Here is a 26,361-nt window from a genome sequence, read left to right as displayed (position 1 = left end):
ACCCGCACCGGCCCTGCCCTTCTCACCTTTGGGCTGTGCTTCGGGGGGCTCCTGGCCCTCTACCTGAATCCCCGGGTGGTGGGCCCGGTGCTCCAGGTCAGAGCCGGGGGTGCTGAGCTGCCCCTCAGCCCTGGGCAAGATCCTGGGGAGAGACCTGGGCGACGTCTGGGCAGGAGGCCGTGGTGGTGGGGAGCCCTTCATACCCAGACTCTTCCGGAGCCTGTGCTGGCCTTCCACAGTGTGGCACACCAGCCCCTCACTTGGGGAGCTGGCATGAGTGTCCTGGTTCCCCGGATCCTGCGGTGTCTGGCTCTGCAATGACAGTGACCGGCAGCCGGCCCGGCCCGGAGGTCTCAGAGCCCTGCCTGGCCAGGACCACTCCTGCTTCTGCCCCACTCGACCGTCTGCTGCCTGATCAGACTGGGACCTTGGTCATCTCAGTCACCCGGGAGGCAAGAGACACACCCTAGGGCATGGGCGCCACCTCGGGCAGCAGGGCCCTGCCCCGGTTCTCCACATCCCAGCCAGCCCGCTTGGACCCAGGTTGGTGACGTGATCGGCCCCCCAGGCCTCTGACCCTTCCTCAGCCTGCTCTTGCTTGAGGCAGGACCCCCCCAACATGACTGCCCCACCGCCACCAGTCAGGAAGGGGCTGTGGGGCCACCCGGGTGGGGTCTGAGTGGTGGCCTGGCCTGGGCGGGCCTGCCCTGGGCCTCCCTGTGTTACCTTTCGGTCCCTCTGGCCAAAAGGCCAGAGGCGCCTGGGGTGAGACCCGACCCACTGTCGGCACTGTTGGCAAAGGCCGTTGCTGCGGGCTTTCCGGGGGCCGCGACCTCGGGATCTTGGGATGCAACAAAACATGTCTGAGCTGAGCTGAGTTCACCAGCCAAGTAGGTTGAGAAGTGTCCTTCTCTACACAGCGGGTGCCTGGTGACCTGGGTCCCAAGTTCTGTTGGGCTCTGTTGCCAGGGAAGTGAGGTCACTTCCTGGGGTCCCCTTCCCCAAGCTTCCTCCTTACACAAAGCTCCCCAAGGGCCTCTCTGGGCTGCTGATGGCTCACTTCCCACCCCATGCCATGTCCACCCAGTGACACCAACACGGCCCCTCCTATAGCCCTGGGGAGGCCTGGATGCAGCCAGGGTCACAGCTCTGATGACACAGCTGGCTTCAGACCCAGCTCCCCCGCCAGCAGTGCTGTCACCCTGGACAAGCCACCTGCTTCTCAGGGTCTCCCCAATCCCCCATCGGCACAGTGGGGATCATTCTGGACCCGGCTTCCTAGGAAAGCCATCATGTCTCTAGAACCACAAACACCTACTGCACCTGTCACCTCTGCGGGCTGGCATCACAGGGAGCTCATGCACAGACTCAGCAAAGGAAGGGCCCCACAGAGGGCTGGTGTGCAGGCCAAGGAGTGTGCGGGCCCAGGACTGTGCAGACGAGGCATTGTGCGGGCCCAGGAGAGGGCAGGCCTAGGAGTGTGCAGGGACAGAAGTGTGCAGGCCCAGGAGTGTGCAGGGCCAGTAGTGTTCAGGCCCCGGAGAGTGCAGGAAAGGTGAGGGCCATCACAGGAGAGGGCAGGGCCAAATGGGGCAGGCCAAGGAGTGTGCAGGACAAGGAGTTTGTAGGCCGAGGAGTATGCGGTCACAGGAGTGAGCAGGCCCAGGTGTGTGCAGTCCTTGGAGTGTGCAGGCCCAGGAGAGGGCATGCCCTGGAATGTGCAGGCCCAGGAGTGTGTAGGTACAGGAGGGAGCAGGCCCAGGAGTTTGCAGACGAAGGAGTGTGTAGGGACAGATGCGAGCAGGCCCTGGAGTGTGCAGCGCCAGGAGTGTGCTGGTCCATGAGAGGGTCGGCCGAAGTGGGGGCTGGCCCGGGATAGGGCAGGGCCAGGGGTGTGTAGGTCAAGACTGTGCTTGCCCAGGATTATACAGTCCCAGGAGTGAGCATGTACAGGAGTGTGCAGGCCCAGGAGTGTAGAAGCCCAGGTTCGTGCAGGCCCAGGTGTGCGCAGGTCCAGGAGCATGCAGGCCCAGGTGTGTGCAGTCCCAGGAGAGTGCAGGCCCTGGAGAGGACAGGCCCTCGAATGTGCAGGCCCAGGAGTGTGCAGGCCAAGCAGTGAGCACCCCCAGGAGTGTGTAGGCCCAGGAGTGTACAGGCCCAGAAGTGTGCAGCCCCAGGCGTGTGCAGACTCCGGAGTGTGCAGAGACAGGGGTGTGCAGGCCCAGGAATGTACAGGTTAGGGCTGTGCAGGCCTAGCAGTGTTCAGGCCCAGGAGTGTGCAAAATCAGGAGTATACAGGCCCAGGTGTGTTCAGGCTGAAGATTGTGCATGTCCTGGTGTGTGCAGGCCCATGAGTGTGCAATCCAGGAGTGTGCGGGCCCAGTAGTGTGCAAGCCAGGGCCAGAGAAGGCCCATGCCAGGGAAGGCCCAGGAGTGTACATATCCAGGGGTGTGCAGGCCCATGAGTGTGCAGGCCCTGAGTGTGCACTCGAGGGATTGTGCGGGCCCAGGAGAGGGCAGGCCCAGCAGTGTGCAGGCCCAGGAGTGTGCAGACACAGGAGGGATCAGTCACAGGAGTGTGCAGATCCAGGAGTATACAGGCCCAGGTGTGTGCAGGCCCAACCTTGTGCAGGCCCAGGAGTGTGCAGACAGAGGAGTGTGCAGGCCAAGGAGGGTGCAGGCCCAGGCCAGGGCAGGCCTAAGAGGGTACAGACCCTGGAGTGTGCAGGCCCAGGAGTATGCATGCCCAGGGCTGTGAGTCCCAGCAGTGTTCAGGCCCAGGAGTGTGCAGAATCAGGAGTATACAGGCCCAGGTGTGTTCAGGCTCAAGATTGTGCCTGTCCTGGAGTGTGCAGGCCCATGAGTGTGCAATCAAGGAGTGTGCGGGTCCAGTAGTGTGCAAGCCCAGGCCAGAGAAGGCCCATGCCAGGGAAGGCCCAGGAGTGTACAGATCCAGGATTGTGCTGGCCCAGGAGTGTGCATGCGCAGGACTGTGCAGGCACAGGAGGGAGCAGGCCGAGGAGGGTGCAGTCCCAGGTGTGTGCAGGCACAAGTGGGAGCAGGCCCAGTAGTGTGAAGGCCCAGGAATATACAGGTCCAGGAGAGGGCCGGCCGAATTGGGGGCAGGCCCAGGAGAGGGAAGGCCCAGAAGCGTGCAGGTCTAGGAGTGTGCAGACGAGGGATTGTGTGGGCCCAGGAGAAGGCAGGCCCAGGAGTGTGCAGGGCAGAAGTGTGCAGGCCCAAGAGTGTGCAGGGCCAGTCATGTTCAGGCCCAGGAGTGTGTAGGACCTGTGAGGGCCGTCACAGGAGAGGGCAGTGCCAAATGGGGCAGGCCAAGGAGTGTGCAGGACCAGGAGTTTGTAGGCCAAGGAGTATGCAGTCACAGGAGTGAGCAGATACAAGAGTGTGCAGGCCCAGTAGGGTACAAGCCCAGGTTCGTGCAGACCCAGGTGTGCGCAGGTCCAGGAGCGTGCAGACCCAGGAGTGTGCAGACACAATATGGAACAGGCCCAGGAGTGTGCAGGCTAAAGGGTGTGCATACCCAGGACTGTGCAGGCCCAGGAATGTGCAGACACTGGAGGGAGCAGGCACACTAGTGTACTGGCACAGGAGTGTACAGCCCAGGTGTATGCAGGCTCTGGGATATACAGACCCAGGAGTGTGCAGTCCCAGGATTGTGGAGACAGAGGAGTGTGCAGGCCCAGGATGGTGCAGTTCCAGGAGTGTGCAGGCCCAGGCCAGGGCAGGCCCAGGAGTGTGTAGGCACAGGAGGAAGCAGGCCGAGGAGTCTGCAGTCCCAGGTGTGTGCAAGCACAAGTGGGAGCAGGCCCAGTAGTGTGCAGGCCCAAGAGTGTGCAGGTCCAGGAGAGGGCCGGCCGAATTGGGGGCAGGCCCAGGAGAGGGAAGGCGCAGGAGTGTGCAGGCCCAGGAGTGTGCACATGAGGAATTGTGCGGGCCCAGGAGAGGGCAGGCCCAGGAGTGTGCAGGGCCAGAAGTGTGCAGGCCCAACAGTGTGCAGGGCCTGTAGTGTAAAGGCCCAGGAGCGTGCAGGACTAGGAGATTGCCGGCCCAGGGGTATGTAGTCACAGGAGAGAGCAGGTTAAGGAGTGAGCAGGTACTGAACTTTGCAGGCCCAGGAGTGTACAGTCCTAGGTTCGTGGAGGCCCAGCTTTGCGCAGGTACAGGAGTGTGCATGGCCATTAGTGTCCAGGCCCAGGCCAGGACAGGACCAGGAGTGTCCAGTCTCAGGAGTGTGCAGGGCCAGGAGTGTGTAGGCGCACAAGTGTTTTGTCCCAGAAGTGTGACGGCACACGAGTGTGCAGGCCCAGGAGTGTGAAGACACTGGAGTGTGCAGAGACAGGTGTGTGCAGGCCCAGGAGTGTGCCGGCACAGGTGGGAACAGGGCTAGGAGTGTGCAGGCATACATGGGAGCAGACCCAGGAGTGTACAAGCCCAGGTTCATGCAGGCCCAAGTGTGCGCAGGTCCAGGAGTGTGAAGGCCCAGGTGTCTGCTGTCCCAGGAGTGTGCAGGTCCTGAAGTTTGCAGGCCCAGGAGTGTGCAGGCCCAGGAGTGTGCAGACAAAGCATTGTGCAGGCCAAGGAGGGTGCAGGCCCATGAGTGCACAGGCCCAGGAGTGTGCAGGCCCAGGCGTGTGCAGACTCCGGAGTGTGCAGAGACAGGAGTGTGCAGGCCCAGGTTTGTACAGGCCTAGGGCTGTGCAGGCCCAGCAGTGTTCAGGCCCAGGAGTGTGCAAAATCAGGAGTACACAGGCCCAGGTGTGTTCAGGCTCAAGGTTGTGCATGTCCTGGAGTGTGCAAGCCCATGACTGTGCAATCCATGAGTGTGTGGGCCCAGTAGTGTGCAAGCCCAGGCCAGAGAAGGCCCATGCCAGGGAAGGCCCAGGAGTGTACAGATCCAGGAGTGTGCAGGCCCAGGATTGTGCATGCCCAGGAGTGTGCAGGCACAGGAGGGAGCCGCATAAGGAGTGTGAAGGCCCAAGAATGTACAGGTCCAGGAGAGGGCTGGCCGAATTGGGGGCAGGCCCAGGAGAGGGAAGGCCCAGAAGAGTGCAGGCCAGGGGTGTGCAGATGAGGGATTGTGTGGGCCCAGGTGAAGGCAGGCCCTGGAGTGTGCAGGGCCAGTAGTGTTCAGGCCCTGGAGTGTGCAGGAAAGGTGAGGGCCATCACAGGAGAGGGCAGGGCCAAATGGGGCAGGCCAAGGGGTGTGCAGGACCAGGAGTTTGTAGGCCGAGGAGTATGCAGTCACAGGTGTGAGCAGGTACAATAGTGTGCAGGCCCAGTAGGGTACAGGCCCAGGTTCGTGCAGACCCAGGTGTACGCAGGCCCAGGAGAGGGCCGGCCAAATGGGGAGCAGGCCCAGGAGAGGGAAGGCCCAGGAGTGTGCAGGCCCTGGAGTGTGCACACGATTGATTGTGCGGGCCCAGCAGTGTGCAGGCCCAGGAGTGTGCAGACATAGGAGTGCGCAGGACAAGGAGGGTGCAGGCCCAGGCCAGGTTAGGCCCAGGACTGTACAGGCCCGGGAGTGTGTCGGCACAGCAGTGTGCAATGACAGGATGGAACAGGTGCAGGAGTGTTCAAGGTTAGCAGTGTGCAGGCCCAGGAGTGTGCACACACAGGAGGGAGGAGGCACACGAGTGTGCTGGCCAGGAGTGTACAGGCCTGTGTGTGTGTGTAGGCCCAGGAGTGTACAGGCCCAGGTGTGTGCAGGCTGTGGGATGTGCAGGCCCAGGAGTGTGCAGGCCCAGGAGTGTGCAGAGAGAAGGGTGTGCAAACCCAGGTGGGTGCAGACCCAGGAGTGTACAGGCCTAGGAGAGTGCAAGCCCAGGAGTGTGCACACAAGGGATTGTGCGGGCCCAGGACAGGGCAGGTCCATGTGTGCGCAGGTCCAGGAGTGTGCAGGCCCAGGTGTATGCAGTTCCAGGATTGTGCAGGCCCAGGAGAGGGCAGGCCCATGGGTGTGCACACGAGGGATTGTGAGGACCCAGGATAAGTCAGGCCCTGCAATGTGCAGGGCAAGAAGTATGCAGGCCCAAGAATGTGCAGACAGAGGAGTGTGCAGGCCAAGGAGGGTGCAGGCCCAGACCATTGCAGGTCCAGGAGTGTACAGGCCCAGGAGTGTGCTATCCCTGCAGTGTCCAGGCCCAGTTGTTTGCAGGTCTATGTGTGTACATGCCCAGGCATGTGTAGTCCCAGGTGTGTACAGGCCCAGATAGGGCAGGCCCCGGTGCCTGCAGGCCCAGGAGTTGCAGGCCCAGGTGTGTGCAGACACCGGAGTGTGCAGAGACAGGAGTGTGTAGGCCCAGGATTGTACAGGCAAAGGACTGTGCAGGCCAAGCCATGTGCAGCCCCAGGAATGTGCCGGCAGAGATGGGAACAAGCCTAGGAGTGTACAGGCATATGTGGTAGAAGGCCCGGGAGTGTACAAGCCAAGGTTGACGCAGGCCCAGGTGTGCGTAGGTCCAGGGTTGTATAGGCCCATGTGTCTGCTGTCCCAGGAGTATGCGGGCCCAGCAGAGGGCAGGCCCTGGAGTGTGTAGGCCCAGGATTGTGCAGGCACAAGTGGGAGCAGGACCAGTAGTATGCAGGCCCAACAGTGTGCAGGTCCAGGCGAGGGTCGGGCGAATTGGGGGCAGGCCCATTAGGGGGAAGTCCCAGGAGTGTGCAGGCCAAGGAGTGTGCACACGAGGGAATGTGTGGGCCCAGGAGAAGTTAGGCCCAGCAGTGTGCAGGGCCAGAAGTGTTCAGGCCTAGGAGTGTGCAGACAGAGGAGTGTGCAGGACAAGGAGGGTGCAGGCCCAGGCCAGGGTAGGCCCAGGAGTGTACAGGCCCGGGAGTGTGTCAGCACAGCAGTGTGCAATCTCAGGAGGGAACAGGTGCAGGAGTGTTCAAGGCCAGCAGTGTGCAGGCCCAGGAGTGTGCACACACAGGAGGGAGGAGGCACACGGGTGTGCTGGCCAGGAGTGTACAGGCCCGTGTTTGTGGAGGCCCGGGAGTGTACAGGCCCAGGAGTGTGCAGGCCCAGGCGTGTGCAGACTCCGGAGTGTGCAGAGACAGGGGTGTGCAGGTCCAGGAATGTACAGGCCTAGGGCTGTGCAGGCCCAGCAGTGTTCCGGCCCAGGAGTGTGCAAAATCAGGAGTATACAGGCCCAGGTGTGTGCAGGCCCAACCTTGTGCAGGCCCAGGAGTGTGCAGACAGAGGAGTGTGCAGGCCAAGGAGGGTGCAGGCCCAGGCCAGGGCAGGCCTAAGAGGGTACAGACCCTGGAGTGTGCAGGCCCAGGAGTATGCATGCCCAGGGCTGTGAGTCCCAGCAGTGTTCAGGCCCAGGAGTGTGCAGAATCAGGAGTATACAGGCCCAGGTGTGTTCAGGCTCAAGATTGTGCCTGTCCTGGAGTGTGCAGGCCCATGAGTGTGCAATCAAGGAGTGTGCGGGTCCAGTAGTGTGCAAGCCCAGGCCAGAGAAGGCCCATGCCAGGGAAGGCCCAGGAGTGTACAGATCCAGGATTGTGCTGGCCCAGGAGTGTGCATGCGCAGGACTGTGCAGGCACAGGAGGGAGCAGGCCGAGGAGGGTGCAGTCCCAGGTGTGTGCAGGCACAAGTGTGAGCAGGCCCAGTATTGTGAAGGCCCAGGAATGAACAGGTCCAGGAGAGGGCCGGCCGAATTGGGGGCAGGCCCAGGAGAGGGAAGGCCCAGAAGCGTGCAGGTCTAGGAGTGTGCAGACGAGGGATTGTGTGGGCCCAGGAGAAGGCAGGCCCAGGAGTGTGCAGGGCAGAAGTGTGCAGGCCCAAGAGTGTGCAGGGCCAGTCATGTTCAGGCCCAGGAGTGTGTAGGACCTGTGAGGGCCGTCACAGGAGAGGGCAGGGCCAAATGGGGCAGGCCAAGGAGTGTGCAGGACCAGGAGTTTGTAGGCCGAGGAGTATGCAGTCACAGGAGTGAGCAGGTACAAGAGTGTGCAGGCCCAGTAGGGTAGAAGCCCAGGTTCGTGCAGACCCAGGTGTGCACAGGTCCAGGAGCGTGCAGACCCAGGAGTGTGCAGACACAATATGGAACAGGCCCAGGAGTGTGCAGGCTAAAGGGTGTGCATACCCAGGACTGTGCAGGCCCAGGAATGTGCAGACACTGGAGGGAGCAGGCACACTAGTGTACTGGCACAGGAGTGTACAGCCCAGGTGTATGCAGGCTCTGGGATATACAGACCCAGGAGTGTGCAGTCCCAGGATTGTGGAGACAGAGGAGTGTGCAGGCCCAGGATGGTGCAGTTCCAGGAGTGTGCAGGCCCAGGCCAGGGCAGGCCCAGGAGTGTGTAGGCACAGGAGGAAGCAGGCCGAGGAGTCTGCAGTCCCAGGTGTGTGCAAGCACAAGTGGGAGCAGGCCCAGTAGTGTGCAGGCCCAAGAGTGTGCAGGTCCAGGAGAGGGCCGGCCGAATTGGGGGCAGGCCCAGGAGAGGGAAGGCGCAGGAGTGTGCAGGCCCAGGAGTGTGCACATGAGGGATTGTGCGGGCCCAGGAGAGGGCAGGCCCAGGAGTGTGCAGGGCCAGAAGTGTGCAGGCCCAACAGTGTGCAGGGCCTGTAGTGTAAAGGCCCAGGAGCGTGCAGGACTAGGAGATTGCAGGCCCAGGGGTATGTAGTCACAGGAGAGAGCAGGTTAAGGAGTGAGCAGGTACTGAACTTTGCAGGCCCAGGAGTGTACAGTCCTAGGTTCGTGGAGGCCCAGCTTTGCGCAGGTACAGGAGTGTGCATGGCCATTAGTGTCCAGGCCCAGGCCAGGACAGGACCAGGAGTGTCCAGTCTCAGGAGTGTGCAGGGCCAGGAGTGTGTAGGTGCACAAGTGTTTTGTCCCAGAAGTGTGACGGCACACGAGTGTGCAGGCCCAGGAGTGTGAAGACACTGGAGTGTGCAGAGACAGGTGTGTGCAGGCCCAGGAGTGTGCCGGCACAGGTGGGAACAGGGCTAGGAGTGTGCAGGCATACATGGGAGCAGACCCAGGAGTGTACAAGCCCAGGTTCATGCAGGCCCAAGTGTGCGCAGGTCCAGGAGTGTGAAGGCCCAGGTGTCTGCTGTCCCAGGAGTGTGCAGGTCCTGAAGTTTGCAGGCCCAGGAGTGTGCAGGCCCAGGAGTGTGCAGACAAAGCATTGTGCAGGCCAAGGAGGGTGCAGGCCCATGAGTGCACAGGCCCAGGAGTGTGCAGGCCCAGGCGTGTGCAGACTCCGGAGTGTGCAGAGACAGGAGTGTGCAGGCCCAGGTTTGTACAGGCCTAGGGCTGTGCAGGCCCAGCAGTGTTCAGGCCCAGGAGTGTGCAAAATCAGGAGTACACAGGCCCAGGTGTGTTCAGGCTCAAGGTTGTGCATGTCCTGGAGTGTGCAAGCCCATGACTGTGCAATCCATGAGTGTGTGGGCCCAGTAGTGTGCAAGCCCAGGCCAGAGAAGGCCCATGCCAGGGAAGGCCCAGGAGTGTACAGATCCAGGAGTGTGCAGGCCCAGGATTGTGCATGCCCAGGAGTGTGCAGGCACAGGAGGGAGCCGCATAAGGAGTGTGAAGGCCCAAGAATGTACAGGTCCAGGAGAGGGCTGGCCGAATTGGGGGCAGGCCCAGGAGAGGGAAGGCCCAGAAGAGTGCAGGCCAGGGGTGTGCAGATGAGGGATTGTGTGGGCCCAGGTGAAGGCAGGCCCTGGAGTGTGCAGGGCCAGTAGTGTTCAGGCCCTGGAGTGTGCAGGAAAGGTGAGGGCCATCACAGGAGAGGGCAGGGCCAAATGGGGCAGGCCAAGGGGTGTGCAGGACCAGGAGTTTGTAGGCCGAGGAGTATGCAGTCACAGGAGTGAGCAGGCTCAGGTGTGTGCAGTCCTTGGAGTGTGCAGGCCCAGGAGAGGGCATGCCCTGGAATGTGCAGGCCCAGGAGTGTGTAGGTACAGAGTGTGCAAGCCCAGGAGTTAATAGGCCGATGTTCGTGCAGGCCCTGTTGTGCAGAGGTCCAGGAGAGTGCAGGCCCTGGTGTGTGCAGTCCCAGGAGTCTGCAGGCCCTGGATTGTGCAGGCCCAGGAGTGTGTAGGTACAGGAGGGAGGATACCCAGGAGTTTGCAGGCCTAGGAGTGTGTAGGGATAGATGCGTACAGGCCCTGTATTGTGCAGTCCCAGGAGTGTGCAGGCTTGTGAGAGTGTCGGACGAGGGGGCGCTGGCCTGGGATACGGCAGGGCCAGGGGTGTGTATGCCGAAGACTGTGCTTGCCCAGCAGTATGCAGTCACAGGAGGGAGCAGACCGAGTAGTGAGCAGACCCAGGTGTGTGCAGGCACAAGTGGGAGCAGTCCCAGTAGTGTGCAGGCCCAAGAGTATGTGGGTCCAGGGGAGGGCCGGCCGAGTTGCGGGCAGGCCCAGGAGAAGGCAGGCCCAGGAGTGTGCAGGGCCAGAAGTGTGCATGCCCAAGAGTGTGCAGGGCCAGTAGTGTTAAGGCCCAGGAGTGTGCAGGACAGGTGAGGGCCATCACAGCAGAGGGCAGGGACAAATTGGGCAGTGCCAGGATTGTGCAGGACCTGAAGTTTGCAGGCCCAGGAGTATGCAGTCACAGGAGGGAGCAGGTAAAAGAGTGTGCAGGCCCAGGTGTGTACATGCCCAGGATCATGCAGGCCCAGGTGTGCGCAGGTCCAGGAGTGTGCAGGCCCAGGTGTGTGAAGACACCGGTGTGTGCAGAGACAGGAGTGTGCAGGCCCAGGAGTGTATATGCCCAGGGCTGTGCAGGCCTTCCAGCGTTCCGCCCCAGGAGTGTGCCGGGACATGTGGGAACAGGCCTAGGGTTAGGCAGGCATAGATGGGAGCAAGCCCAGGATTGTACAAGCCCAGGTTAATGCCGGCCCAGGTGTGCACAGGTCCAGGAGTGTGTAGGCCCTGGTGTGTGCTGTCCCAGGAGTGTACCGGCCCATGTGTGCGCAGGCCCTGGAGTTTGCAGACACCGGAGTGTGCAGACAGGGGTGTGCATGCCCAGGAGTGTACAGGCCTAGGAGAGTGCAAGCCCAGGAGTGTGCACACAAGGGATTGTGCGGGCCCAGGACAGGGCAGGTCCATGTGTGCGCAGGTCCAGGAGTGTGCAGGCCCAGGTGTATGCAGTTCCAGGATTGTGCAGGCCCAGGAGAGGGCAGGCCCATGGGTGTGCACACGAGGGATTGTGAGGGCCCAGGATAAGTCAGGCCCTGCAATGTGCAGGGCAAGAAGTATGCAGGCCCAAGAATGTGCAGACAGAGGAGTGTGCAGGCCAAGGAGGGTGCAGGCCCAGACCATTGCAGGTCCAGGAGTGTACAGGCCCAGGAGTGTGCAATCCCATCAGTGTCAAGGCCCAGTTGTTTGCAGGTCTATGAGTGTACATGCCCAGGCATGTGTAGTCCCAGGTGTGTACAGGCCCAGATAGGGCAGGCCCCGGTGCCTGCAGGCCCAGGAGTTGCAGGCCCAGGTGTGTGCAGACACCGGAGTGTGCAGAGACAGGAGTGTGTAGGCCCAGGATTGTACAGGCAAAGGACTGTGCAGGCCAAGCCATGTGCAGCCCCAGGAATGTGCCGGCAGAGATGGGAACAAGCCTAGGAGTGTACAGGCATATGTGGTAGAAGGCCCGGGAGTGTACAAGCCAAGGTTGACGCAGGCCCAGGTGTGCGTAGGTCCAGGATTGTGTAGGCCCATGTGTCTGCTGTCCCAGGAGTATGCGGGCCCAGCAGAGGGCAGGCCCTGGAGTGTGTAGGCCCAGGATTGTGCAGGCACAAGTGGGAGCAGGACCAGTAGTATGCAGGCCCAACAGTGTGCAGGTCCAGGCGAGGGTCGGGCGAATTGGGGGCAGGCCCATTAGGGGGAAGTCCCAGGAGTGTGCAGGCCAAGGAGTGTGCACACGAGGGATTGTGCGGGCCCAGGGGAAGGTAGGCCCAGCAGTGTGCAGGGCCAGAAGTGTTCAGGCCCAGGTTCGTGCAGGCCCAGGTGTGCGCAGGTCCAGAGCATGCAGGCCCAGGTTTTTGCAGTCCCAGGAGTGTGCAGGCCCTGGAGAGGACAGGCCCTCGAATGTGCAGGCCCAGGAGTGTGCAGGCCAAGCAGTGAGCACCCCCAGGAGTGTGTAGGCCCAGGAGTGTACAGGCCCAGGAGTGTGCAGCCCCAGGCGTGTGCAGACTCCGGAGTGTGCAGAGACAGGGGTGTGCAGGCCCAGGACTGTACAGGTTAGGGCTGTGCAGGCCTAGCAGTGTTCAGGCCCAGGATTGGGCAAAATCAGGAATATACAGGCCCAGGTGTGTTCAGGCTCAAGATTGTGCATGTCCTGGAGTTTGCAGGCCCATGAGTGTGCAGGCCCAGAAGTGTGCAGATTCAATACGGAACCGGCCCGGGAGTGTACAGGCCCAGGTTCCTGCAGGCCCCGGTGTGCGTAGGTCCAGGAGTGTGCAGGTCCAAGAGTGTGCAGGCCCAGTTGTGTGCAGGCCCAGGAATGTGCAGGCCCTGTCGACCCTAGAGGGCAGGATGCCGTGACCAGAGGAGGCGCTCTCTAGGACTGGGGGCGGAGGCCGGGAGAGCAGGCGGTTGGAGAGCCGGTGGTGAGGGCTGGAAAGGGGCAGAGCTGCACCAACCAGGTGTGCGGACCTGAGGGCGTGAGGCTGGGCGGCCTGCCGAGGGTGTTCCTGCAGCAGTGCTGGCCCTGGGTGAGGATGTGGTGGGACCAGGGCTGAGCCAGCGGGGCAGAAGGAGGAGGAGCGGGGAGGAGGGCGCCAGAGGGTGCACAGTGGACCGGTCACTGGGCATCTGCAGGTTTGGAGGCGCTCTGCTGTGTGGGGCTCCAGGCCTCCCTGGGTCTGGGGACGTGGGTGTGATGTGACTCGGAAGGAGGCCGGGTGCGCTTCGGACAGCACCCGCCATCTCTCCCACCCAGGCCCAGTGCTCATGGTCGTGTTGCAGCCTCAGTTTTCCGTCCACTGTCCCAGCAACCCCTTGGTGGTATTCTGAGCAGAGGCAGAGGGTGAGAGTCCTGACTTGGCTTTCCTTCCCTGTGTTTCCAAGTCCACACTCATTCCGCAAGTCGCACGACAGGCCAAGAAATCGGGAGATGCGGTGTCGGGGTAAAGAATAGTGAGTTTATTTGGAAAGGCAGCTGACCGAGAAGATGGCAGGCTAATGTCCTGGAGAGCCACCTTCTCCGAGTGAGACTTCAGGCTCCTTTTACACTCGAAAGGAGAGGGGTTGTGGGTGGTTGGTGCAAAGTCCTTGGTGCAGGAATTCTTTGTTTTTGCAGTTGTGGGTCAGCTCATGGGGCCCCTGTAAAGCCTCTAACAAAACAAATGTTACTTTCTGTTCTGCAGCTTGTTGTGTGTATAGGAGAGGAAAAGAGCTCTTATCCTGAAGGCTGAGAGCCTTGAGAACAGGCTCTGCTGTCAATTTCAGGCTGAAGGCAACATTGTTTTACAAAAGGGGCAGAGCTGGTAAGACAGCCTGGAAAACAGCAGAGGGTTAAAGGAAAAAGAACAGATCTAATAGGCAGTCAGATTTGGTCTTTTCTGTTACACCTGCTGCCCCAGCAGGGCTGGCCTCAGGGAGGAAGGGCGCCCCTCCGGCCCCCGAGAGCCGCCTGCAGAGGGTGGGGAAGGCAGGGAGGGGGTCTGCCCTGCTGGAGAGGTAAACTAGACATGGCTGATACATGGACAGTGAGTGCAAAGTTAGAAAACCTCTGGGTTTTCCCTCTTTAGGGAGGGAGAGGGAGGCTCAGCATAGGTCCGTGAGCTTCCGCGAGAAAAGTGGCTCTTAGCCCAGGTTGGCTGCGGGCGCCTCTGGGGTTGTCACACCTGAGGGGCCCTCTGTGGACGGGTCCTGTGTTCTTGGCACTGACGTGGATTTTCCTCCTCTTCTTCCCCAAGGGGCGGTAGTGGCTCCGGGGGCAGCTTCCAGCCGATCACGGCCATCCTGCTGCCCTCATGCAAGCTGGCCCTGCACGCCCGGCAGCTGGACGTCAGACTGCAGCTGGACTACGTCTCCGCCTCGCAGGTAAGAGGAGCCCCGCTGCTTCCCTGCGGGCCGGCAAGGGGGTCCCTCGGGAGGGGTTTCGGTTGGGGGCTCCTGGCTAGACGCCGCAGCCGTGTGAGTGGCACCGTTGGGGTGAAGGAGGCTGGTGCCAGGGACAGGGCAGGCCCAGGAGTGTGCAGGCCCAGGAGTGTGCATGCCCAGGAGTGTGCAGGCAAAGGAGGGAGCAGGCCCAGTAGTGTGCAGGCCAAGTAGAGTGCAGGTCCAGAAGTGTGCAGGCCCAGGTGTGTACAGACTCCGGAGTGTGCAGAGACAGGAGTGTGCAGGCCCAGAATTGTACAGGCCTAGGGCTGTGCAGGCCCAGCAGTGTTCAGGCCCAGGAGTGTGCAAAATCAGGAGTATACAGGCCCAGGTGTGTTCAGGCTCAAGATTGTGCAAGTCCTGGAGTGTGCAGGCCCATGAGTGTGCAATCCAGGAGTGTGCAGGCCCAGTAGTGTGCACACACAGGAGGGAGGAGGCACACGATTGTGCTGGCCTGGAGTGTACAGGCCTGTGTGTGTGTGTAGGCCCAGGAGTGTACAGGCCCAGGTGTGTGCAGGCCCAGGAGTGTGCAGGCCCAGGATTGTTTAGGCCCAGGAGTGTGCAGAGAGAAGAGTGTGCAAGCCCAGGTTGGTGCAGACCCAGAAGCGTGCAGGCCTAGGAGAGCGCAGGCCCTGGAGTGTGCAGGCCAGGAGTGTGCAGGTCCAGGAGAGGGCCGGCCGAATTGGGGGCAGGCCCAGGAGTGTACAGGCCCAGGAGTGTGCTGACACAGTAGGGATCAGTCACAGGAGTGTGCAGGTCCAGGAGTATACAGGCCCAGGTGTGTGCAGGCCCAACATTGTGCAGGCCCAGGAGTGTGCAGGCCCAGGTATGTGCAGGCCCAGGCCATGGCAGGCCCAGGAGGGTACAGACCCTGGAGTGTGCAGACCCAGGAGTATGCATGCCCAGGGCTGTGAGGCCCAGCATTTTTCAGGCCCTGGAGTGTACAGAATCAGGTGTATACAGGCCAAGGTGTGTTAATGCCCAAGATTGTGCAGGTCCTGTTGTGTGCAGACCCATGAGTGTGCAGTTCGAGCAGTGTGCAGGCCCAGTAGTGTTCAGGCCCAGGAGTGTGCAACATCAGGAGTATACAGGTCCAGGTGTGTTCAGGCTCAAGATTGTGCATGTCCTGGAGTGTGCAGGCCCATGAGTGTGCAATCCAGGAGTGTGCAGGCCCAGTAGTGTGCAAGCCAGGGCCAGAGAAGGCCCATGCCAGGGAAGGCCCAGGAGTGTACAGATCCAGGAGTGTGCAGGCCCAGGAGTGTGCATGCCCAGGAGTGTCCAGAGGAGGGGTTTGAGGCCGTGGTGGGATGTACTTCACAGGCATAAATAGCGTAAAGAGCATAAAACTACATGATAGTGATGGTCGGACAGCATGGGAATGCACTTAATGTTCCTGAAATGCACAATTTAAAAGGGAAAAAAATCTGTATTTTATTAAAGGAGGTGGAAAATTGAAAAATATAGGATGCCATAAATGATGTAAAACAAATAAACTAAACTAAAGAAAAACAAGACAAAAGCAAATTCAGGGGTAGGGAAGTCAACTTCGGGTAGGGGAGGGGATTTATGGTGGGATTTTGGAGAAGGTGTAGGAGGGTGCAGAGGGGCACAGCCCTAGTGGGTGATGATGCCTAAAATGGTTCTCCACTGCCCAGCGGCCCAGGTGCAGGTGCAGGAACTACAGGCTTCTCAGGAGCAGCAAGATCAGCAGGAGCAGCAGGCTCTTCAGGAGTGGCAAGATCAGCAGGAGCTGCAGGCTCTTCAGGAGTGGCAAGATCAGCAGGAGCTGCAGGCTCTTCAGGAGTGGCAAGATCAGCAGGAGCGGCAGGCTCTTCAGGAGCGGCAGGCTCTTCAGGATCGGCTAGATCAGCAGGAACGGCAGGTTCTTCAGGAGCGGCTAGATCAGCAGGAATGGCGGGCTCTTCAGGAGTGTCTAGATCAGCAGGAACGGCAGGCGCTTCAGGAGCGGCGGGCTCTTCAGGAATGGCAGGCTCTTCAGGAGCCGTGGGCTCTTCAGGAGCGGCTAGATCAGCAGGAGAGGTAGGCTCTTCAGGAGAGGCAGGCTCTTCAGGAGCCGTGGGCTCTTCAGGAGCGGCTAGATCAGCAGGAATGGCGGGCTCTTCAGGAGCAGCTAGATCAGCAGGAATGGCAGGCTCTTCATATGCAGTTGGAGCAGCAGGATCTTCATGTTCAGCAGGAGCAGCTGGAGGGAGTTCGCGGTCTCCTGCTGGACCCTGGTGGTCCTGTTTTGGTTCTCTGGCGTCTTCCCCTGCCCCTGCCTGCTCTGGACCTGTAACTGTTGGACGTGGAGAGAGCTTTAAGTCTAGTGGTTGTGCTCAGGCACAACCTGGAAAAAGGTACCCACGTGGCTCCCTTTCCACGTGCCTTTTCAAGGACAGAAATCTTCCCAGAGCTTTGCAGACAGCTCCCACCGAGCAAGTGCCCACAGGCACTTGTTCTGTGACTGAATTCTTCCAGACAGGTGGTCTGAGGCCCGTCTTTGTTCTGGTCCCAACAGCAGACTTTGGGAATGCCTCCCTGTGTGGCCCAGCCCTCCGCCCTCCCTCACCTACACACCCGCACCGGCCCTGCCCTTCTCACCTTTGGGCTGTGCTTCGGGGGGCTCCTGGCCCTCTACCTGAATCCCCGGGTGGTGGGCCCGGTGCTCCAGGTCAGAGCCGGGGGTGCTGAGCTGCCCCTCAGCCCTGGGCAAGATCCTGGGGAGAGACCTGGGCGACGTCTGGGCAGGAGGCCGTGGTGGTGGGGAGCCCTTCATACCCAGACTCTTCCGGAGCCTGTGCTGGCCTTCCACAGTGTGGCACACCAGCCCCTCACTTGGGGAGCTGGCATGAGTGTCCTGGTTCCCCGGATCCTGCGGTGTCTGGCTCTGCAATGACAGTGACCGGCAGCCGGCCCGGCCCGGAGGTCTCAGAGCCCTGCCTGGCCAGGACCACTCCTGCTTCTGCCCCACTCGACCGTCTGCTGCCTGATCAGACTGGGACCTTGGTCATCTCAGTCACCCGGGAGGCAAGAGACACACCCTAGGGCATGGGCGCCACCTCGGGCAGCAGGGCCCTGCCCCGGTTCTCCACATCCCAGCCAGCCCGCTTGGACCCAGGTTGGTGACGTGATCGGCCCCCCAGGCCTCTGACCCTTCCTCAGCCTGCTCTTGCTTGAGGCAGGACCCCCCCAACATGACTGCCCCACCGCCACCAGTCAGGAAGGGGCTGTGGGGCCACCCGGGTGGGGTCTGAGTGGTGGCCTGGCCTGGGCGGGCCTGCCCTGGGCCTCCCTGTGTTACCTTTCGGTCCCTCTGGCCAAAAGGCCAGAGGCGCCTGGGGTGAGACCCGACCCACTGTCGGCACTGTTGGCAAAGGCCGTTGCTGCGGGCTTTCCGGGGGCCGCGACCTCGGGATCTTGGGATGCAACAAAACATGTCTGAGCTGAGCTGAGTTCACCAGCCAAGTAGGTTGAGAAGTGTCCTTCTCTACACAGCGGGTGCCTGGTGACCTGGGTCCCAAGTTCTGTTGGGCTCTGTTGCCAGGGAAGTGAGGTCACTTCCTGGGGTCCCCTTCCCCAAGCTTCCTCCTTACACAAAGCTCCCCAAGGGCCTCTCTGGGCTGCTGATGGCTCACTTCCCACCCCATGCCATGTCCACCCAGTGACACCAACACGGCCCCTCCTATAGCCCTGGGGAGGCCTGGATGCAGCCAGGGTCACAGCTCTGATGACACAGCTGGCTTCAGACCCAGCTCCCCCGCCAGCAGTGCTGTCACCCTGGACAAGCCACCTGCTTCTCAGGGTCTCCCCAATCCCCCATCGGCGCAGTGGGGATCATTCTGGACCCGGCTTCCTAGGAAAGCCATCATGTCTCTAGAACCACAAACACCTACTGCACCTGTCACCTCTGCGGGCTGGCATCACAGGGAGCTCATGCACAGACTCAGCAAAGGAAGGGCCCCACAGAGGGCTGGTGTGCAGGCCAAGGAGTGTGCAGGCCCAGGACTGTGCAGACGAGGCATTGTGTGGGCCCAGGAGAGGGCAGGCCTAGGAGTGTGCAGGGACAGAAGTGTGCAGGCCCAGGAGTGTGCAGGGCCAGTAGTGTTCAGGCCCCGGAGAGTGCAGGAAAGGTGAGGGCCATCACAGGAGAGGGCAGGGCCAAATGGGGCAGGCCAAGGAGTGTGCAGGACAAGGAGTTTGTAGGCCGAGGAGTATGCGGTCACAGGAGTGAGCAGGCCCAGGTGTGTGCAGTCCTTGGAGTGTGCAGGCCCAGGAGAGGGCATGCCCTGGAATGTGCAGGCCCAGGAGTGTGTAGGTACAGGAGGGAGCAGGCCCAGGAGTTTGCAGACGAAGGAGTGTGTAGGGACAGATGCGAGCAGGCCCTGGAGTGTGCAGCGCCAGGAGTGTGCTGGTCCATGAGAGGGTCGGCCGAAGTGGGGGCTGGCCCGGGATAGGGCAGGGCCAGGGGTGTGTAGGTCAAGACTGTGCTTGCCCAGGATTATACAGTCCCAGGAGTGAGCATGTACAGGAGTGTGCAGGCCCAGGAGTGTAGAAGCCCAGGTTCGTGCAGGCCCAGGTGTGCGCAGGTCCAGGAGCATGCAGGCCCAGGTGTGTGCAGTCCCAGGAGAGTGCAGGCCCTGGAGAGGACAGGCCCTCGAATGTGCAGGCCCAGGAGTGTGCAGGCCAAGCAGTGAGCACCCCCAGGAGTGTGTAGGCCCAGGAGTGTACAGGCCCAGGAGTGTGCAGCCCCAGGCGTGTGCAGACTCCGGAGTGTGCAGACACAGGGGTGTGCAGGCCCAGGAATGTACAGGTTAGGGCTGTGCAGGCCTAGCAGTGTTCAGGCCCAGGAGTGTACAAAATCAGGAGTATACAGGCCCAGGTGTGTTCAGGCTGAAGATTGTGCATGTCCTGGAGTGTGCAGGCCCATGAGTGTGCAATCCAGGAGTGTGCGGGCCCAGTAGTGTGCAAGCCAGGGCCAGAGAAGGCCCATGCCAGGGAAGGCCCAGGAGTGTACATATCCAGGGGTGTGCAGGCCCATGAGTGTGCAGGCCCTGAGTGTGCACTCGAGGGATTGTGCGGGCCCAGGAGAGGGCAGGCCCAGCAGTGTGCAGGCCCAGGAGTGTGCAGACACAGGAGGGATCAGTCACAGGAGTGTGCAGATCCAGGAGTATACAGGCCCAGGTGTGTGCAGGCCCAACCTTGTGCAGGCCCAGGAGTGTGCAGACAGAGGAGTGTGCAGGCCAAGGAGGGTGCAGGCCCAGGCCAGGGCAGGCCTAAGAGGGTACAGACCCTGGAGTGTGCAGGCCCAGGAGTATGCATGCCCAGGGCTGTGAGTCCCAGCAGTGTTCAGGCCCAGGAGTGTGCAGAATCAGGAGTATACAGGCCCAGGTGTGTTCAGGCTCAAGATTGTGCCTGTCCTGGAGTGTGCAGGCCCATGAGTGTGCAATCAAGGAGTGTGCGGGTCCAGTAGTGTGCAAGCCCAGGCCAGAGAAGGCCCATGCCAGGGAAGGCCCAGGAGTGTACAGATCCAGGATTGTGCTGGCCCAGGAGTGTGCATGCGCAGGACTGTGCAGGCACAGGAGGGAGCAGGCCGAGGAGGGTGCAGTCCCAGGTGTGTGCAGGCACAAGTGTGAGCAGGCCCAGTATTGTGAAGGCCCAGGAATGAACAGGTCCAGGAGAGGGCCGGCCGAATTGGGGGCAGGCCCAGGAGAGGGAAGGCCCAGAAGCGTGCAGGTCTAGGAGTGTGCAGACGAGGGATTGTGTGGGCCCAGGAGAAGGCAGGCCCAGGAGTGTGCAGGGCAGAAGTGTGCAGGCCCAAGAGTGTGCAGGGCCAGTCATGTTCAGGCCCAGGAGTGTGTAGGACCTGTGAGGGCCGTCACAGGAGAGGGCAGGGCCAAATGGGGCAGGCCAAGGAGTGTGCAGGACCAGGAGTTTGTAGGCCGAGGAGTATGCAGTCACAGGAGTGAGCAGGTACAAGAGTGTGCAGGCCCAGTAGGGTAGAAGCCCAGGTTCGTGCAGACCCAGGTGTGCGCAGGTCCAGGAGCGTGCAGACCCAGGAGTGTGCAGACACAATATGGAACAGGCCCAGGAGTGTGCAGGCTAAAGGGTGTGCATACCCAGGACTGTGCAGGCCCAGGAATGTGCAGACACTGGAGGGAGCAGGCACACTAGTGTACTGGCACAGGAGTGTACAGCCCAGGTGTATGCAGGCTCTGGGATATACAGACCCAGGAGTGTGCAGTCCCAGGATTGTGGAGACAGAGGAGTGTGCAGGCCCAGGATGGTGCAGTTCCAGGAGTGTGCAGGCCCAGGCCAGGGCAGGCCCAGGAGTGTGTAGGCACAGGAGGAAGCAGGCCGAGGAGTCTGCAGTCCCAGGTGTGTGCAAGCACAAGTGGGAGCAGGCCCAGTAGTGTGCAGGCCCAAGAGTGTGCAGGTCCAGGAGAGGGCCGGCCGAATTGGGGGCAGGCCCAGGAGAGGGAAGGCGCAGGAGTGTGCAGGCCCAGGAGTGTGCACATGAGGGATTGTGCGGGCCCAGGAGAGGGCAGGCCCAGGAGTGTGCAGGGCCAGAAGTGTGCAGGCCCAACAGTGTGCAGGGCCTGTAGTGTAAAGGCCCAGGAGCGTGCAGGACTAGGAGATTGCAGGCCCAGGGGTATGTAGTCACAGGAGAGAGCAGGTTAAGGAGTGAGCAGGTACTGAACTTTGCAGGCCCAGGAGTGTACAGTCCTAGGTTCGTGAAGGCCCAGGTTTGCGCAGGTACAGGAGTGTGCATGGCCATTAGTGTCCAGGCCCAGGCCAGGACAGGACCAGGAGTGTCCAGTCTCAGGAGTGTGCAGGGCCAGGAGTGTGTAGGCGCACAAGTGTTTTGTCCCAGAAGTGTGACGGCACACGAGTGTGCAGGCCCAGGAGTGTGAAGACACTGGAGTGTGCAGAGACAGGTGTGTGCAGGCCCAGGAGTGTGCCGGCACAGGTGGGAACAGGGCTAGGAGTGTGCAGGCATACATGGGAGCAGACCCAGGAGTGTACAAGCCCAGGTTCATGCAGGCCCAAGTGTGCGCAGGTCCAGGAGTGTGAAGGCCCAGGTGTCTGCTGTCCCAGGAGTGTGCAGGTCCTGAAGTTTGCAGGCCCAGGAGTGTGCAGGCCCAGGAGTGTGCAGACAAAGCATTGTGCAGGCCAAGGAGGGTGCAGGCCCATGAGTGCACAGGCCCAGGAGTGTGCAGGCCCAGGCGTGTGCAGACTCCGGAGTGTGCAGAGACAGGAGTGTGCAGGCCCAGGTTTGTACAGGCCTAGGGCTGTGCAGGCCCAGCAGTGTTCAGGCCCAGGAGTGTGCAAAATCAGGAGTACACAGGCCCAGGTGTGTTCAGGCTCAAGGTTGTGCATGTCCTGGAGTGTGCAAGCCCATGACTGTGCAATCCATGAGTGTGTGGGCCCAGTAGTGTGCAAGCCCAGGCCAGAGAAGGCCCATGCCAGGGAAGGCCCAGGAGTGTACAGATCCAGGAGTGTGCAGGCCCAGGATTGTGCATGCCCAGGAGTGTGCAGGCACAGGAGGGAGCCGCATAAGGAGTGTGAAGGCCCAAGAATGTACAGGTCCAGGAGAGGGCTGGCCGAATTGGGGGCAGGCCCAGGAGAGGGAAGGCCCAGAAGAGTGCAGGCCAGGGGTGTGCAGATGAGGGATTGTGTGGGCCCAGGTGAAGGCAGGCCCTGGAGTGTGCAGGGCCAGTAGTGTTCAGGCCCTGGAGTGTGCAGGAAAGGTGAGGGCCATCACAGGAGAGGGCAGGGCCAAATGGGGCAGGCCAAGGGGTGTGCAGGACCAGGAGTTTGTAGGCCGAGGAGTATGCAGTCACAGGAGTGAGCAGGCTCAGGTGTGTGCAGTCCTTGGAGTGTGCAGGCCCAGGAGAGGGCATGCCCTGGAATGTGCAGGCCCAGGAGTGTGTAGGTACAGAGTGTGCAAGCCCAGGAGTTAATAGGCCGATGTTCGTGCAGGCCCTGTTGTGCAGAGGTCCAGGAGAGTGCAGGCCCTGGTGTGTGCAGTCCCAGGAGTCTGCAGGCCCTGGATTGTGCAGGCCCAGGAGTGTGTAGGTACAGGAGGGAGGATACCCAGGAGTTTGCAGGCCTAGGAGTGTGTAGGGATAGATGCGTACAGGCCCTGTATTGTGCAGTCCCAGGAGTGTGCAGGCTTGTGAGAGTGTCGGACGAGGGGGCGCTGGCCTGGGATACGGCAGGGCCAGGGGTGTGTATGCCGAAGACTGTGCTTGCCCAGCAGTATGCAGTCACAGGAGGGAGCAGACCGAGTAGTGAGCAGACCCAGGTGTGTGCAGGCACAAGTGGGAGCAGTCCCAGTAGTGTGCAGGCCCAAGAGTATGTGGGTCCAGGGGAGGGCCGGCCGAGTTGCGGGCAGGCCCAGGAGAAGGCAGGCCCAGGAGTGTGCAGGGCCAGAAGTGTGCATGCCCAAGAGTGTGCAGGGCCAGTAGTGTTAAGGCCCAGGAGTGTGCAGGACAGGTGAGGGCCATCACAGCAGAGGGCAGGGACAAATTGGGCAGTGCCAGGATTGTGCAGGACCTGAAGTTTGCAGGCCCAGGAGTATGCAGTCACAGGAGGGAGCAGGTAAAAGAGTGTGCAGGCCCAGGTGTGTACATGCCCAGGATCATGCAGGCCCAGGTGTGCGCAGGTCCAGGAGTGTGCAGGCCCAGGTGTGTGAAGACACCGGTGTGTGCAGAGACAGGAGTGTGCAGGCCCAGGAGTGTATATGCCCAGGGCTGTGCAGGCCTTCCAGCGTTCCGCCCCAGGAGTGTGCCGGGACATGTGGGAACAGGCCTAGGGTTAGGCAGGCATAGATGGGAGCAAGCCCAGGATTGTACAAGCCCAGGTTAATGCCGGCCCAGGTGTGCACAGGTCCAGGAGTGTGTAGGCCCTGGTGTGTGCTGTCCCAGGAGTGTACCGGCCCATGTGTGCGCAGGCCCTGGAGTTTGCAGACACCGGAGTGTGCAGACAGGGGTGTGCATGCCCAGGAGTGTACAGGCCTAGGAGAGTGCAAGCCCAGGAGTGTGCACACAAGGGATTGTGCGGGCCCAGGACAGGGCAGGTCCATGTGTGCGCAGGTCCAGGAGTGTGCAGGCCCAGGTGTATGCAGTTCCAGGATTGTGCAGGCCCAGGAGAGGGCAGGCCCATGGGTGTGCACACGAGGGATTGTGAGGGCCCAGGATAAGTCAGGCCCTGCAATGTGCAGGGCAAGAAGTATGCAGGCCCAAGAATGTGCAGACAGAGGAGTGTGCAGGCCAAGGAGGGTGCAGGCCCAGACCATTGCAGGTCCAGGAGTGTACAGGCCCAGGAGTGTGCAATCCCATCAGTGTCAAGGCCCAGTTGTTTGCAGGTCTATGAGTGTACATGCCCAGGCATGTGTAGTCCCAGGTGTGTACAGGCCCAGATAGGGCAGGCCCCGGTGTCTGCAGACCCAGGAGTTGCAGGCCCAGGTGTGTGCAGACACCGGAGTGTGCAGAGACAGGAGTGTGTAGGCCCAGGATTGTACAGGCAAAGGACTGTGCAGGCCAAGCCATGTGCAGCCCCAGGAATGTGCCGGCACAGATGGGAACAAGCCTAGGAGTGTACAGGCATATGTGGTAGAAGGCCCGGGAGTGTACAAGCCAAGGTTGACGCAGGCCCAGGTGTGCGTAGGTCCAGGATTGTGTAGGCCCAGGTGTCTGCTGTCCCAGGAGTATGCGGGCCCAGCAGAGGGCAGGCCCTGGAGTGTGTAGGCCCAGGATTGTGCAGGCACAAGTGGGAGCAGGACCAGTAGTATGCAGGCCCAACACTGTGCAGGTCCAGGCGAGGGTCGGGCGAATTGGGGGCAGGCCCATTAGGGGGAAGTCCCAGGAGTGTGCAGGCCAAGGAGTGTGCACACGAGGGATTGTGCGGGCCCAGGGGAAGGTAGGCCCAGCAGTGTGCAGGGCCAGAAGTGTTCAGGCCCAGGTTCGTGCAGGCCCAGGTGTGCGCAGGTCCAGAGCATGCAGGCCCAGGTTTTTGCAGTCCCAGGAGTGTGCAGGCCCTGGAGAGGACAGGCCCTCGAATGTGCAGGCCCAGGAGTGTGCAGGCCAAGCAGTGAGCACCCCCAGGAGTGTGTAGGCCCAGGAGTGTACAGGCCCAGGAGTGTGCAGCCCCAGGCGTGTGCAGACTCCGGAGTGTGCAGAGACAGGGGTGTGCAGGCCCAGGACTGTACAGGTTAGGGCTGTGCAGGCCTAGCAGTGTTCAGGCCCAGGATTGGGCAAAATCAGGAATATACAGGCCCAGGTGTGTTCAGGCTCAAGATTGTGCATGTCCTGGAGTTTGCAGGCCCATGAGTGTGCAGGCCCAGAAGTGTGCAGATTCAATACGGAACCGGCCCGGGAGTGTACAGGCCCAGGTTCCTGCAGGCCCCGGTGTGCGTAGATCCAGGAGTGTGCAGGTCCAAGAGTGTGCAGGCCCAGTTGTGTGCAGGCCCAGGAATGTGCAGGCCCTGTCGACCCTAGAGGGCAGGATGCCGTGACCAGAGGAGGCGCTCTCTAGGACTGGGGGCGGAGGCCGGGAGAGCAGGCGGTTGGAGAGCCGGTGGTGAGGGCTGGAAAGGGGCAGAGCTGCACCAACCAGGTGTGCGGACCTGAGGGCGTGAGGCTGGGCGGCCTGCCGAGGGTGTTCCTGCAGCAGTGCTGGCCCTGGGTGAGGATGTGGTGGGACCAGGGCTGAGCCAGCGGGGCAGAAGGAGGAGGAGCGGGGAGGAGGGCGCCAGAGGGTGCACAGTGGACCGGTCACTGGGCATCTGCAGGTTTGGAGGCGCTCTGCTGTGTGGGGCTCCAGGCCTCCCTGGGTCTGGGGACGTGGGTGTGATGTGACTCGGAAGGAGGCCGGGTGCGCTTCGGACAGCACCCGCCATCTCTCCCACCCAGGCCCAGTGCTCATGGTCGTGTTGCAGCCTCAGTTTTCCATCCACTGTCCCAGCAACCCCTTGGTGGTATTCTGAGCAGAGGCAGAGGGTGAGAGTCCTGACTTGGCTTTCCTTCCCTGTGTTTCCAAGTCCACACTCATTCCGCAAGTCGCACGACAGGCCAAGAAATCGGGAGACGCGGTGTCGGGGTAAAGAATAGTGAGTTTATTTGGAAAGGCAGCTGACCGAGAAGATGGCAGGCTAATGTCCTGGAGAGCCACCTTCTCCGAGTGAGACTTCAGGCTCCTTTTACACTCGAAAGGAGAGGGGTTGTGGGTGGTTGGTGCAAAGTCCTTGGTGCAGGAATTCTTTGTTTTTGCAGTTGTGGGTCAGCTCATGGGGCCCCTGTAAAGCCTCTAACAAAACAAATGTTACTTTCTGTTCTGCAGCTTGTTGTGTGTATAGGAGAGGAAAAGAGCTCTTATCCTGAAGGCTGAGAGCCTTGAGAACAGGCTCTGCTGTCAATTTCAGGCTGAAGGCAACATTGTTTTACAAAAGGGGCAGAGCTGGTAAGACAGCCTGGAAAACAGCAGAGGGTTAAAGGAAAAAGAACAGATCTAATAGGCAGTCAGATTTGGTCTTTTCTGTTACACCTGCTGCCCCAGCAGGGCTGGCCTCAGGGAGGAAGGGCGCCCCTCCGGCCCCCGAGAGCCGCCTGCAGAGGGTGGGGAAGGCAGGGAGGGGGTCTGCCCTGCTGGAGAGGTAAACTAGACATGGCTGATACATGGACAGTGAGTGCAAAGTTAGAAAACCTCTGGGTTTTCCCTCTTTAGGGAGGGAGAGGGAGGCTCAGCATAGGTCCTTGAGCTTCCGCGAGAAAAGTGGCTCTTAGCCCAGGTCGGCTGCGGGCGCCTCTGGGGTTGTCACACCTGAGGGGCCCTCTGTGGACGGGTCCTGTGTTCTTGGCACTGACGTGGATTTTCCTCCTCTTCTTCCCCAAGGGGCGGTAGTGGCCCCGGGGGCAGCTTCCAGCCGATCACGGCCATCCTGCTGCCCTCATGCAAGCTGGCCCTGCACGCCCGGCAGCTGGACGTCAGACTGCAGCTGGACTACGTCTCCGCCTCGCAGGTAAGAGGAGCCCCGCTGCTTCCCTGCGGGCCGGCAAGGGGGTCCCTCGGGAGGGGTTTCGGTTGGGGGCTCCTGGCTAGACGCCGCAGCCGTGTGAGTGGCACCGTTGGGGTGAAGGAGGCTGGTGCCAGGGACAGGGCAGGCCCAGGAGTGTGCAGGCCCAGGAGTGTGCATGCCCAGGAGTGTGCAGGCAAAGGAGGGAGCAGGCCCAGTAGTGTGCAGGCCAAGTAGAGTGCAGGTCCAGAAGTGTGCAGGCCCAGGCGTGTACAGACTCCGG

At 61.3% G+C, this 26,361-nt stretch overlaps 2 long non-coding RNA genes across 2 annotated transcripts; both read left to right on the top strand.

The window, feature by feature from the left end:
- The first annotated feature begins 265 nt into the window (after positions 1-265).
- LOC140690097 (uncharacterized) lies at positions 266-13,978 on the top strand. The gene is made up of 3 exons (XR_012065274.1): positions 266-543; positions 13,330-13,449; positions 13,882-13,978. It is a non-coding gene; the product is annotated as an uncharacterized lncRNA (long non-coding RNA).
- Positions 13,979-16,905: 2,927 nt separating this feature from the next.
- On the top strand, positions 16,906-26,069 carry LOC140690094 (uncharacterized). Its single transcript, XR_012065271.1, has 3 exons — positions 16,906-17,183; positions 25,406-25,525; positions 25,958-26,069. It is a non-coding gene; the product is annotated as an uncharacterized lncRNA (long non-coding RNA).
- Positions 26,070-26,361: the final 292 nt, after the last annotated feature.

The sequence above is a fragment of the Vicugna pacos genome, chromosome 28 (genome assembly GCF_048564905.1).
Source record: "Vicugna pacos chromosome 28, VicPac4, whole genome shotgun sequence".
NCBI lineage: Eukaryota > Metazoa > Chordata > Mammalia > Artiodactyla > Camelidae > Vicugna > Vicugna pacos.
This window is presented reverse-complemented; position numbering and strand designations above follow the sequence as displayed.